Source organism: Grammomys surdaster, unplaced genomic scaffold (assembly GCF_004785775.1).
Source record: "Grammomys surdaster isolate TR1022 unplaced genomic scaffold, NIH_TR_1.0 173, whole genome shotgun sequence".
Classification (NCBI taxonomy): domain Eukaryota; kingdom Metazoa; phylum Chordata; class Mammalia; order Rodentia; family Muridae; genus Grammomys; species Grammomys surdaster.
In genome coordinates this window covers 1,613,972-1,628,472 of record NW_021604621.1, presented here as the reverse complement: position 1 = coordinate 1,628,472, position 14,501 = coordinate 1,613,972, and the positions used below count along the sequence as shown (strand labels likewise).

The following is a 14,501-nucleotide window of genomic DNA, read 5'->3' as shown; positions in this document are numbered from 1 at the left end:
GGTCTTCCAAGGAACAACTAGACAGATGACCTGGCCATAGGTCTCTACAACTGAAACTATAAAGGGGCCATAGCGGCTGTTAGGCAACTGGATTTCCTGTGTCTGGAAGTGGTGATTTTCAAGGCTATTATAGCTACGAAGTAGTAGTCCAAAGATGGGAGGGGGACAAGTTAAAACACAGAAAAAGCCCTTCTTCCAACATGTTGCTTGTTTTCTTAGATCAAGGCCCCTGTATTGGTACAAGCCTTTTTATTTATGGAGTTGTGAAGAAATTTGTGGAGTGTGACACACACTGCCAGTTGTTTTTTTGCTTTTGCTTTTGTTTTTGTTTTTCATTGCCATTAAGGAGCAAATATTCAGAGGCCCTTGCTCTGCCATTTTTGCTGACGTCATACTTTTCCCAAGGATTGACTATATTTTCTCAGGGTTATTTTAGAAAATTCCAAGTAAATGAAAAAAAATGCCTTGAAAAACAAGAGAGAGAGAGAGAGAGAGAGAGAGAGAGAGAGAGAGAAAGATTAACAAAGACATTTACAAAACAAGGCTTTAAGATACTGTGAACTTTGTGCTAAAAAAAAAATACCACAGGGTCTTTATCTTTAAAGTAAAGTTAAAGTTAAAAGGCCACAGAATCTCAGGGCCAGGAGGAATTTGTAATAGAGGTTAGCTCCCTGTGGGTTCCCTTTCTAACTCCAAGCAAGGACTGCTGGTTCCAAATCAGCGTCCAGAGCAATACATTCGTAGTTAACATAGTACTGGTAGGTCACATCTTCAAACCCAATACATTCACTGGAGAAAAAACACACAAATACACACACACACACCTGAATAACCATTCATAGTTCATCCCATAAACTTTACAGGGTACCTACTGTGTGCTAGACATGAGGGAAAAATTAGTAAGATACAGTATTGGTCCTTCAGAGCTTTTTAATCTACAAGGGAAGATGGTTCTGGAATCAGATAACAGCAGGATGTAGAACATAGAAAGGAGAGTACGGTAGAAGGTGGGAAAAAGGAAGAACACAGGCCCAACTAGGGATGAATGGACCTTTTCAAATTTAAGAAAGGTGACAAGAGAGCTTGATATGGCTGCCAAGATAAAGCTATGCCCTTCTCTAAGTTACTTCATATTGTATACAACAGTGATTTTCAGTCTGCCTTGTCCTGATTGACTCCATTTTACAAGTAGCATATGGTTTGAGTTTGAGCACAGATGCACAGTCAAGATAACTCCAGATTCCATTACGCACATGGACATCAGTACCTGTCCAGCACCACCTATGAAGCACAGACTAATATTTTTTTCCTGAAAGTACAAACATAATATTTACAAACTGGTAAGCTTGGACTATATGAACATACTAAAACTATATGAACATACATATCAAGAAAAGATAGGCCCAAGAACTTACCAAACTCACCAGAATATGTACACCACCTGCACATGGACCCTGAACGACACCTCATCCGCGATGACAATAGCCCCCAGAGACCTGCTCTCTGACCACTCAGCATGTTTATTCAGGGACTAACAGGAACTCGTGACTGTCCCCAGGGCTTCAGATCAGCTTGTTCCCTACAGCTATTCAAATTGTTTCCCATACATCTGTTAGTCTGTCTGGACCTGCTCCTGCTCCTTGCCTCTGTAGTTCAACTCAGTCTGGCTTACAAACACTGCAGCTCAACCCTGCTGCCCTCCAGCTCAGCTTCAACAGCTCTCGTCTGGGTACCTTACCTTACTGCAGAGGGGATGACTGTTCTTTACATCTGCTCTGCTCCTCTACCTGTCTCCAGTGAGGCTGTTTTGAAGCCCTTGAACTCTGCTCCAGCCTTTTTAACCCTTCTATAGCTATTCTATAACCTTCGCACATAAAGGCAGAATTACTGCTTGATGTGATCCGTGATCTGAGATTTAATATTAGTAATTAGACTTAGAATTAGTAATGAAACCAGGGCCACTTGGCAAACTATAGCTAGCAGGCTATCAGTATAACTGATAAATTTGTTGTTGTTCAAGAAATTCTGATTTGGTAGAAAGATATTTTAAAAAATGCCCATCTGTTTCTCATATAGCACACGCTGAACAATGGCAATAAGATAGAAGCTTGTAATGTGGAAGGGAGGAACTTCCTGGTTGAGGAAACACTGAATGGACTTGGTAAGCAACTGAATGCAGGGTGGGGTAGGCGAAATTCACAGACTCAAAAATAACTTGGAGTTTTCAAGTGGGAGTGATGAGACACTGACAAATACAGGAGTGGGCTGCTGGGTAATAGGCTTGGCATAGCCACAAGAGCTTGGATTCAGAGGGATGGGTGCCAGGGTCGAAGAGAGGAGAAGCCCACCTACAAAGGAATTTTAAAAAGAAGTGCAGCAGATGTCAGGTTGTTTGCGAAAGCCTAAAAGTCAGGAGAAAACTCCAGAACACCAAAGGGCTAGCACATCCTAGAATGTGCCTTCATCTCCTTCTGCCTGGGTTTATTGGTTACTCTGGTCTCCCCCAGTCTCTGCTGACCTCTGCACGGACCATGTCCCCTCTTTACTCACATCCTTTCCCTGCCTGACTTTTCTGACAAGAGAATAAGACAGACAGCAATAGAGAGAAAATCAAATATCCTCCTCACTTCTATATACACAAAAGCCTATAAGACATATGCCCCCCACACACAAACACACACAACAACACCAAAAATCCCTGAAGAAGTGAAATATATAGAATAACACAGAGGGGTTTACAGTATGCTGGTTATAGTATTTTACAAAACTTGCATATATTTACATGAACTAGATTGTAATATAAAATGTATTTGTCATAATGTGATGACCAAAACGATTAGAATGCCACTTGTCCAATATAGTAGCCACTAGCTACACGTGCCTTTTAAAATTAAAAGCAATTTTAAAAATGAAGAGGTTTGAAGTGTAGCTAAGTAAATGATAAAGTGCATGCCCAGCAGATAGGAGCCTCTGAGTTCAAGCTTCAGCACCAAATTAAAAGTCAGTTCTTCAGCTGGGTCGTGGGGGTACACAGCTTTAACCCCCAGAAATCAGGAGGCAGAAGTAAGCAAATCTCTGTGAGTTAGAGGCCAGCCTGGTCTATAGAGCTAGTTCTAGGACAACCAGGGCCATATAAAGAGACTTTATCTCAAAAATAAAAAAAAACAGTTCCTATCACTAAGCTAAATTTCAGCCACTCAAGAACCATACCTAATAACTACTGTGTGGGGTAGATAGATATCAAATAGTTCCATCACCTCAAAAAGTTATCATAAGCAGTTCTATCCTAAGGGCTCTTCTGTGGTTCTGGAGGAAGTGGGGTAGAATGAACTGACAGTAGGAGTACTTCAAGTCCTGAAAAAAGATGAGGTCATATGTCTCTATTAAGATAGTCTGTATGTAAATTTTGAAGTAAATGAACTAATAATTAATGAGTTCTGAACTTGGTACACAGAAACACAGAGCAAACAGGAAAAAAAGCCTCACAAATATTCACTAAGTGTCAAGTGAACTGGTTAAGTATCATAAAATAATTTGAGACTATGTGAGAGAGATAAGGCAACTCACAAGGCAAGAATTGACAAGACTGTGTTGTCAAAATTCAACAAAAGGGAAATCAAGTGGGATTAACTTTGACCTGGTGTTTATTTTTTTGATTGAATTTAACAGAGATGAAAGAAGAAAATACTCAAGATGAGTAGAACACTACGTGTATACGATTGAAGACTAGGTTCAATCTTGAACAATATTGAAATGTAAGATAAGAGAGGTAAGATGGGATTGCATCATGAACTGTAAAGCTAGCCAGTGCAGCTCAACTCTTGGTAAAGCCATTGGCAGTTTTTACAGTACTTGAATGTAATCCTGGACATGGACCCTTTAGAAAGACAGGGCAAGAACCACTATTTCCATCTTAGCGAGGAAAGAATATAGTCTTAGTGGAGGTGATACAACTGCCAAAGGCTAGTCAACAGGACTCAAACCAAGTTTCTTATTCTTCAACCAGTATTCTTACTATGCTCTGCTGCTCGTATGATATAAACTATAACCAAGGTACACAGAGACCAATAAAAATAAAAATGTTGTTCCAATAATTGAGGCCTATAATGTTCAAGGCCTGACTTTACATGGCTGGAAACCAGATGCCATAAAACAAACAGGAATGCAGTACTCACTGCTTGTAGGGGATGTAGACACACTGAGTTAGAAGACTATAGTTATATTTAACTGGAAATGACCTAAAAGCTACCCCAAAAGTAATAAATACCAGCAGTACAATTCATATACTGTATCTAGAATTTTCCAGACAGCTAAAGGCAATGTTTTGAAAATGGTTCCTAAGCAAACATCGTTTTATATGTTTCTGCATTTTTATAAGGCATTTCTATCTTGGTAGCGTCTCTTGCCCTTGTCAATTTCAATTTTCACTTCTTAAATTATATTGGTCATGTGGTCTGTTACTTCATGCAAGTTTTCACTGAAAAAGGAATGATGTGAAAAGTCAAAGAGCAAGAGGCTATGGAGTTTTCTATACTACTCTCTATAGTAATTGCCTATAATGATTTCCTAAGTATACCTAAAATAGTTCAGTGACAGGTTAATTTTAAAGGATCTCTGCTAATGTCACTAAGCTTTAAAACAAAATGTCTCAGTTTTCTAAGGCTATGCCACCTAAGAGAAAACAAACACAAACGCATCAGCTTAGTATTTAGTGCTTCTCCAACAGGGGTACTTCTCACAGTTCCAGTTGCTTCCTACTTCTCATTACTACTTCATAACATCTGCTCTCTTTGGCCGCAGATAAACTGCATGATACATGAGAGATCCCCATCTTCAGTTATCCCTGTCTCATCTGCCCTTAATTTCTTGTCTCAAATGTTACTTTCTAGTTTTCCCCATTAATTTTCTCAACAAGAAATCCGGGAAAGCTCTCTCTTTTAAATTCGTTTTATTTATATCTCCTTTATGGCACCAAGCCCTTTGTATTTTAGATTACTGCTATTTGTGGACATCTTGTGTATTAAATATATCAAATGTATCTCTATGTTAAAATTAAGTCTGTAAAATCGCTGGTACTGTAGCTCTGGTCATAAAGCTTTACAAGTACCATACCTAAAGTTAATCAAATGTTTACCAAATACTAAGGGTCTAAAAGGGTCTAAAAGGCCAGATATAGTAGTGAATGCCTGTAATCCCAGTATTTAGGAGATTGAATCTGAAGGATTAGGAATTTGATCAGTCTTGCCTATATATCAAGCTTGAGGTCACTCTCAACTGCATGAGACCCTATGTCAAAAAAAAATAAGTTGGTTGATACATTCATCTAAACATCAGTGTTAACCTTTAATCAGCACCTACCAAGTGTTAGGCTAAACCCTGGAAATAAAGCATACCTCTGGGTATGAGAAATAAAAAGTTAATTTGCATACAGTATGATGAAAAATATACCTGGGCCAAAGGATGCATAAATGTAGTTTGTATAAGCCAGTTTGGGGCTTAGAGGGATCTTTGAAAAGAAAGATGGCAGTAAAAGAAAGGAGAGTTCAGCAAACTGAGCAAGGAAAAGATGCTAGAGGATAAAGAAGTGTGGACCAGAGCCAGAGGGAGATTTCTCATTGGTAAAGGGCTTCTTGCACAAGCCTGAGATCCTGAGTTCAGATGTGCAGCACACACATAAAATCTGGGTGCAGTGGCATGCTCATGTAATTCCAGTGCTGGGCAGTGGAGACAGTTAGTTCTCTGGAATGCATAGGCAAGCCATCTTAGCCAACTGAACACAGCAACAAAAACATGGACATCTTACATGCAACAGAGAGAGAGAGAGAGAGAGAGAGAGAGAGAGAGAGAGAGAGAGAGAGAGAGAGAGAGAGAGAAACTTGAACCAAGCAAACACTGACAGCTCTGAGGCCAAAGGGAATGGAGAAGAAATGGAGAGAGGCAGGAGTTCAGGTTCAGTGGGAGACCCTCCTCAAAAAATAAAGTGCAGATTGGTTGGGGGTAGACACCAAACACCAACCAACCTCCGGTGTCCATATGCATGCACACCCATGTATATACTCACCACCTGCATTCACTCACCTGAACACAGCAACAAAAACATGGACATCTTACATGCAACACACAGAGAGAAAGAGAGAGAGAGAGAGAGAGAGAGAGAGAGAGAGAGAGAGAGAGAGAGAGAGAGAGAGAAACTTGAACCAAGCAAACACTGACAGCTCTGAGGCCAAAGGGAATGAAGAAGAAATGGAGAGAGGCAGGAGGAGGTGAAAGATAGGGTGAGGGAGAGGGAAACATTAATAGTGACATCATGCAGGGACTGGCAAGTGTTGAGGCTATGAAAACACTCAGCACAAGAAGATGCTGATCTCAGCAGCTTTAATAAGCATTTTTGGACTTCACTGAGGCTTCATGGAGCCTCTGAAGGATTTCTAATACCTCTGTAACTATATACAGAAATTTTAAAAATTACAGAAGTAGTATATCAAGTCATCATCCATTTAAAAATCCCCACGTCATTTTTTTTTTTTTTTTACTATTCACCACTGATCAAATGCTGTTTGTTAAGAAAACAAAGCCAGGGAGACAAAGACATGTGGTGTTCTTGTTTTTAAAGATTGTGTCATGAAAATGGTTAAGGGTGGTCTCCCTCTGGTCCCTCTGGTAACATGCTAATTGTTAGACCACCTCAGAAGTAGAGTGTTTTCCAGAAACTGTTTTCCTCTTTTTGAGCACTTTCCCAGTTTTATGCTCATTTACAACCACCTCCACCTTCTCCCAGACCACAGGAATTTTCCCCATAGCCTTTCAATGTAACACTTCATTAGAAAATGTTGCCAGTAGACATATGATGTTTTAAAATTCTTAACCATTGAAATAATGTAAAAGTAAGTTGCCAAAGGCAAGTTTGGGTATTACATAAAGTGTGCCTTCACTTTCAAAATTAAAGATGCATTCCAAGCTGATCCCAAGGCAAAGTTCTATAAAGTAAACTTGGTTTAATTGTTATTTTATTATTATATGAACCATGTTGTCCAAGACAATTTGACCGTATACCAAAAAGATAGAGCTTGGAGGTAAATGTCTCCTTATCCCTAATGTGTACAGGATGTACCAGACACCAGGAAAAGAAATAGCTACCCACAAGCATGAAAGATTCAGGTCACTGGCCAAAGAAAAATGTTCTCAAAATCTGCCAGGAAGAGAATCTCAAACTCCTAAAGAAAACAAAGAAAGTTTCATCTTTAACTATGATTCTTCAAAAAGTATGTCTTCTTATAAGACGTCCAAACAAAAGTTCCTTCAGACATTCCTAAAAGAATGCTGAATTAAATATACTTCAACAATTCTTCTTTTAGATTTAGTTCCAAGAAGTCAATGCTCGTGTCAACAAAAAAAATGCAGTTTAAAATGTTTACAACAGCTGTAATTTACAATATCATAAACTTAGGAATAAATAAAAATCCATCAATGGAGGAATGAATTTTAAAATGTGATCTATCATACAGAGAATATTGCACAGCAGTGAAACAACAAGATGATGGATATTATGTTAAGCAAAAGAAACCAGGTACAAAAGAGTAAGTACAAGGGGATTCTACGTAAATAAAGGTTAAATCAAGCAAAATGAATATATTATAGAAATCAAAACAGTTGCTACCTCAGGAGAAGGTCTTCACTAGGAAGAAAAAATAGAACTCCCTAAGTGGCTGGAAATGACTATATCTTGATTTTGGTGGTATTTACACACATAAAATTTCATTGATCTAAACATTTAAGAGTTGTGTACTTAGTGTGGTACATACCTAGAGTCCCAGCACCTGAGAGACTGAATCAAGATCACCACAAATTCAAGCATAAACTGGGTTACATCATAATTTCAAGGATATCCTTGTTTACAAAGCAAGTTCCAGGAAAGCCTTGGCTACATAGCAAGATTGCTTTAAAAAATATATATATACTGAAACATTTGAAGTGTAGTATGGAAACTCAGTGCAGTGGGGACTTCCTAAAATATATATGAAGGCAATTCTAATAAAGTCTCAAAATAACAGGAGAGATGGAGTCTCAACTATCCATCTCTTGTCACCAAAGTAAGCTTCCAGTACCAGGACTGGGTTACATACAGTTGAGTCATTGGCCAAAGGGGTCCCATGGAAATCCCCAAACAATCCAGGCCAAGACAATAGGTTGTGCACCACACCCTGACAGCCCCATTGCTGAAGGAAACACACACACAACTCACTGAATATAGAGGTCGAGCTGGTGAGTACACAGAACTCATCTTCTAGTGTCTTTGGAAGGGGAAGGAACTTTTTAGGCTATTGAAAGAGAAACATAAATAACAACCCAGCCACAAACCCTTCCATCTACAATTTGTTCTGCCTACAAAATATGTTAGGGCAGACACAGAACTTGTAGGAGTCACCAATCAATGTCTGATTTGGCTTTAGGCCCACTCTACAAGGTGAAATGCATACCGACACTACTTAAATGACCAAAAAAAAAAAAAAAAAAAAAACAGAGATCAGAGTCTTAGGGTAAAACTAAATACTACTTGTCTTAAAAAGAAATAAAGTAACAGTACAATGACTCCTAATGATAGTCTGCTGTACTCATCAGTGCCTTATTCAGCCATCATCAGAGAAGTTTCCTCCCATAGCCTATGGAAACAAACACAGAGACCCACAACTAGACATTACCCAAAGACAGAAGCACAGAGAAAGAGAGAAGAGAGACAGACAGACAGACAGACAGACAGACCTTGGACCACTCAGTTCTAAGTGGGATGTCTCCATAAAATCCCTCCTACCATAAATCAGGAAACCTCATGAAAGAGGAGGTATAAAGAGTGTAAGAGCCAGAGAGGATAGAGGACACCAAGAGAACAAGTCCCTCTGAAGCAACTGAGTAATGTTCATATGGACACCCAGAGACTTAAGCAGCAAGCACAGGGCCATCATAGGCAACATGGGCCTGTACCAGGTCCCATGTGTGTGTGTGTGTGTGTGTGTGTGCAACATGGGCCTGTACCAGGTCTTTCTGTTGATTTGCCTTGTGCAACTTTGATGTGATGATTTTTGTTTTTATGTTATGTTTTGCTGTTATCTTTTAGAAGCCTGTTCTTTTCCTAAGGAGCGACAAAAAGGGAGTGGATCAGGATGGGAGGGAAGGTGGAAAGGAGTAGAGGGAGGAGGAACTATAATCAGGATGCATTATATGAGAAAAGTAACTATTTTCAATAAAAGGAAAAAATTAAAATCTATACATTTATATAAAAATTATCCTTTAGTCTTTTTAGATATAACTTTATAAGAAAAAACAAAATGCTAAGTTTCTATATTAGATTTACTTCCATAAAAATTACATTAACATTATTCTTTATCCATTTCAGAAATTAAAACATAATAAATTTATTCTATCCTCCTGTATACATATACATCAAATCTAAATGCAAGTACTTAGGAACTTCAGATGTTATTGATAAATTTAATTATGAGATCTTTCCATTTATATCATTCTAAAACCCTAGCTATATTTGTAGACATAATTTGACTGTGAAACCATGGCTTTATTGCATATTTTCCTATCACAGCATCACTTGGTCTTTATCAAGGAAATATATTGAATTTGTTCTTTAATAAAATGCTGGTAGGAGGGGTTAGGAGATGGCTCCATTAGTCAAGCACGTGGTCTTGAAAACAAGAGGACCTGAGCTTGATGCCTCAAACACATGTGAAAAATTACCATGTGTGGCAATTCAATTTGTAATCCCAACACTGGGGAAGCAGAGAAAGGAAGATCCCTGGGGATCTGGCCAGCCTCTTTTCGCCTAGTTAGTGAGTGCCCAGTCAGTGACAGACCCTGTCTCAAAGGAGGCAGGCAATGTGTTTGAAGATGATCCCTAAGGTTGTCCTCTAGTCTCCATACACAAGGGCACACACATATGTATACTCTCACACACACATATACCCACATATACAGATGCATATACCTCAGCAAACCAAGCTCCAACAGTATAAACAGGAAAATGAAATTTAATTTTAACCAAATCACTAAGGGAATTTACTAACTAGAAACTATCACTAATCTCCCAGGGCTTTAATTCCATTGCAATCAGTCAAACATTGACTTTTTCTTACATCCTTTCACACCAGTCTGTGAAGCTGAAGCCTCTTGTGGCTTAGAGCTACCCAATTTATAAATCAATTCCTGTGGAAACAAAGTCTTTAGATTTTTAAAGTGCTAAAGCGTATTTATTAAACAAATTTGCTCCCTAAATAGTACAGAAAGAAAATCGAGTAGACTGATTAGAGTGTTGACCTAGGAAGCCAAAGAGCTAGATTCTATTTTTTGGTCTGCCTGTTATAGTCATGTCCTCTTGGGCCACTCTTAGAAATTTTGAGATGACTGCTCCATAAAATGTTGATAATACTTCCTGGTTCTGCAGTGAACATCTAATAAGAAAACTAATAGGAAAGTGTTCCATTACATAATGTTGAAGAAATTATAAAATGTGTACCTGGCTGTGGCCAATGGAAGCTGAACTTAGATTTCAGAGTTTGCTACAAATACCTTGCACTTCAGTTGAGTCGGGGTCAGCAATACTCAAAATTTAACATGTCTGAGATGTTGAAATAATTACACCATAAATACTGAAAATGGATGCATAAAAGGGAATGCAGTTAATAACTTCCTTGCTTGCTTTCCACATTTATGAGTTTTAGATGTTTCTTTAGTCATGTAACAACCATCATGTTAATTTCACACATGAACTTTGAACTGCTTCTGCACTATCCATGCAGTACACAGAGTACCAGAGGGAGCCTTGCAGTCTGAATTCCACAGTAACTGCCCTGAAGACCATTCTCATTTCTATTCTTTGCCATCTACCATGACCTCTTTAATGCAATTTTAAAATGTTCCTCACTCTGTACTCTTTGTCAATACCCCAAGTGCTCTTTTCAGTGTCTCAAATAGAGTGGGCCTTTTCTTATTTCACATTTTAGAATTTCTCTCTGTGATGAAAGGAAGTGATACAGGCTAGAATTACCTCAGAGTGCTTCCTGTCACCATCTGCTCTTTTCAGTAGCCCAAGCAGGCAACCCCCAAATGGATAGCTCTGTAGTAATAGAAGGCAAAAAGTAGAAAAAATAGGGTAAACTGGTTTCAGGAGCCTGGGGGCTTACGTTCTTGGTGACTTACTTCTAATTCTCATAATGAAGTGAAGATCGCAGATAACCAAACAAAATGGCCCAGAGACAATGAATCCAGACTATCCCAAGAGCCCCTTCAGACACTGAAGGAGCTTATTGTTGAGCCTATCTAGTTAAGAGATGGGGAATAATTTTGCAAATGTAGGCTGAAAACAGCAAAAAGGAACAAGAGTCAAAAAATCAAAATCCAAGTGTAGGTCTAGGGAAATGGCTCTGTTGGTAAAGTGCCTAACCCATACCATGAAGACCTTGGTTTTGATACTCAGAACTCATGTTAAAAGCCAAGCAAAGTGGCATTTGTCTATAACCTCAGCCTTAGGGAGGAACAGAGACAGATTCCTACATCTCACTTGCCAGACATCTGTGAGCTTCAAATTCAGTTAGAGACCTTGTCTGAAAAAATAAAGGTTCTCAGAGAGCCACTGAGGAAGGATAACCAATATTGACTTCAGGCGTACACACACCAATTCCATACATGCACCCATATGCAAACACAGAGAGACCTAGCACAAACATTGGGTCAATTTAGTACAAAAGCACACAAAAATATTAAATTTGTATCAGATTATCATGATCTTATAGGATTATATAAAAAATGAGAGTCAATATTATGACCTTACTAAAAAAAAACTGATTATATTATAGCTCATCTACTGCAGTGGTTCTCAACCTGTAGGTCATAACCCCTTTGAGGATCAAAGGACCATTCCGCAGGGGCCTCCTATGATCCATAGCAGTAGCAAAATAAGTTATGAAGTAGCAACGAAAATAATTTTATGGTTGGGTCACCACAGCAACATGAGGAACTGTATTAAAGGGTAGCAGCCTTAGGAAGGTTGACAGCCACTGATCTACTTTAAGAAATCAAAGGATCCAGATGTGATGGCCAATGCCTGTAATCCCAGCACTCAGAAGGCTGAGACACGGCTGCCATGAGTCTAGGCCAGCCTGGGCAATAGAGTGAGACCGTATCTCATAAAAAATATCCAAAGAACATAAGTCAAGTCAGGAGAGTTGAGTTTCTTAAATAAAGAGAGTTCTATTCAGGGGTGCTTAAAATATTAGAAACTCATGATGCTTAAAAATTGTATGTGTGTGTGTGTGTTTGTGTGTGTGCGCACGCGCGTGCGTACACACGTGTTTGTATGCACATATTTAGAATGTATATGTCATAAAAAGACAAAGACCACCTTTTTTCTCCCTTATGTGAGATATCTAAAGATCTAAGCATTCAAGCTAGTTGGAACAAAATAGACTTGTCAGGGATTAGGAATGAGGGTCAGAGTGATTTTATCTACTCTTTTCACAGTGAGAGAGCCTATAACTAACACACCATTAGTGTTTTCTTTAAGCAACCACTTACACATTCTGATTCCAATAAAACATGGAGCAGATTCACCTTTCCCTGTTCCTCTTATTAAAAACAGCTAAAACCACAAAGTATCATAAATAAGTATATTCATCTCTCTGAAATCTCTGCGAGGTAGAAAGAACAATGTATTCTGGTTGCTTAGGGCCTAAGTAATAACATGGAAGTGACTTCCATGTGTTTGCTGCTTTAGTAATACATGCTGAACCTTGTGACAGAGTAGTCATCAACTCAGCCATGCAAGCACGTACACACAACAAACATCCTTCCAAAAAGCTAGTTTTCTCCAGCCAAAGGGACAGGACAGTAACAACCTATAAAGAAAATTTTTATTAGATAATAATTATCCAGTGAAATATAGTAGAAATTTAACCCCAATTCTCATCAACAAAGCGGGGTGGCTAGACTTTCCCCTTCATCTGGCATTAGTTACATACTACCTTACTTATCTCTCTGGGGTAGTTTTAGAAAGACAGAATGATGATCTAGTACTTTCATGCATGCCAGGCATCAATGAATTCTCCAGTATATAATGGTAGTCGAGACCTTCCTCCTAATATCAGTGCAGTGTCAATAGAGGCCTTAAATTTCACCCCTGCCTTGTAATAATGGCATCCCCAATCCTACACTGACTATTAATGGATCATGAAGGAGAGAACTTAACTCCTATCCCTGTTTTCTCCCCACTATAGTGGTGTGAAAGTAGGCTTGTTAAGACAGGAGAATGAAATAAGATCCAGAGTCACAATATAATGATTTAAGGATACAATATAAAGGTATTCATAATACAAAGAACTAGGAATATAACAACTTGAGTGAGAAAAGGTATTTAACAGATACCAATACGGAGATGACATAAATATTATAATTATTCAACAATGATTTTTAAAGCACCCATCTTAAAATGCTTCAGACAAGCAATTCTCAATACTGCAGAAACAATGTTTAAAAGTAGAAAGTCTCAGTACAGAAATAAAAGGCACAAAAAAAGAAGCAACTTTTTTATTTTGTTTTGCTTTGCTTTGCATTGCTTTGCTTTGTTTTGAGACAGGGTTCCTCTGTGTAACCCTGGCTGTCCTAGGAAGATCTCTGCAGACCAGGCACCAGCATCTCCTGGCTAACATTTTTTTTTTTTTTTAGAATCGAGAAATATAATAATCAAATTGAAGATTCATTGGATGGTCTCAATAGAACAAAATAAGATGATGGGGGTAGGTCAGGGAAATTAATGATAGAATGATACAAAAGATTCAGTATGAGCAATGAAGAAAAAAATGGAAAAAAGTAAACAGAGAGTCAGGAACATATGGGACCGTAAAAGTAAATTAAATATCCATGCAATTAGAGTTCTAGATGGAGAAGAAAAACAGTATAGTGTTTAAGAAATACACAAAATATAATTGGCTAAAAAAAATCCCACATTTTAAAAAAGTAATTTATTTTTGAATTGGCAGGCACATACGCTTTACATTTATGGTATAAAATATGTTTTGACATATGCAAACATTTTGGAATGACTAAATAAAGCTAATTATCATAAAACTTCTAAGATTTGGCAAAAAATATGAATGACATAATAAACCAACAAGATATAATTAGGATATACAGAAAACTCTACATAATAACAGCAGAATATACATTTTCAAGCTCCTAAGAGACATTCACACAGAAAGTCCATGTCCTGAGTCATAAGGCATACATGAACAAATTCAAAATATTTGAAATTATGCAGAATATATGTCTAACAACAATGGGACCAAAGAAAAATATTTCCAAACAATTAGAAAATAAACATCTTAATTCTAAATAATCCATTAACTAAAATGGAGGTCTCAAGAGAAGTTAAAAATTATATCTCAAAATATATAACATTCAGATATAATGACAAAAAATAAGAAAAATTAGCAGCTGTCAGGGGA

At 38.0% G+C, this 14,501-nt stretch overlaps 1 protein-coding gene across 2 annotated transcripts in view; it reads right to left on the bottom strand.

Annotated features, from left to right (window-relative positions):
- Positions 1–14,501, bottom strand: part of Atg4a (autophagy related 4A cysteine peptidase) — a 64,503-nt gene that overhangs the window by 41,923 nt on the left and 8,079 nt on the right. The window contains exon 2 of one of the 2 annotated variants that reach the window (XM_028767455.1): positions 11,051–11,119. The exons of the other annotated variant lie outside the window; for it this stretch is intronic. The gene's annotated coding sequence lies outside the window, so the exon portion shown is untranslated. The remainder of the gene's footprint in view (positions 1–11,050; positions 11,120–14,501) is intronic. 2 annotated transcript variants of the gene reach the window in all.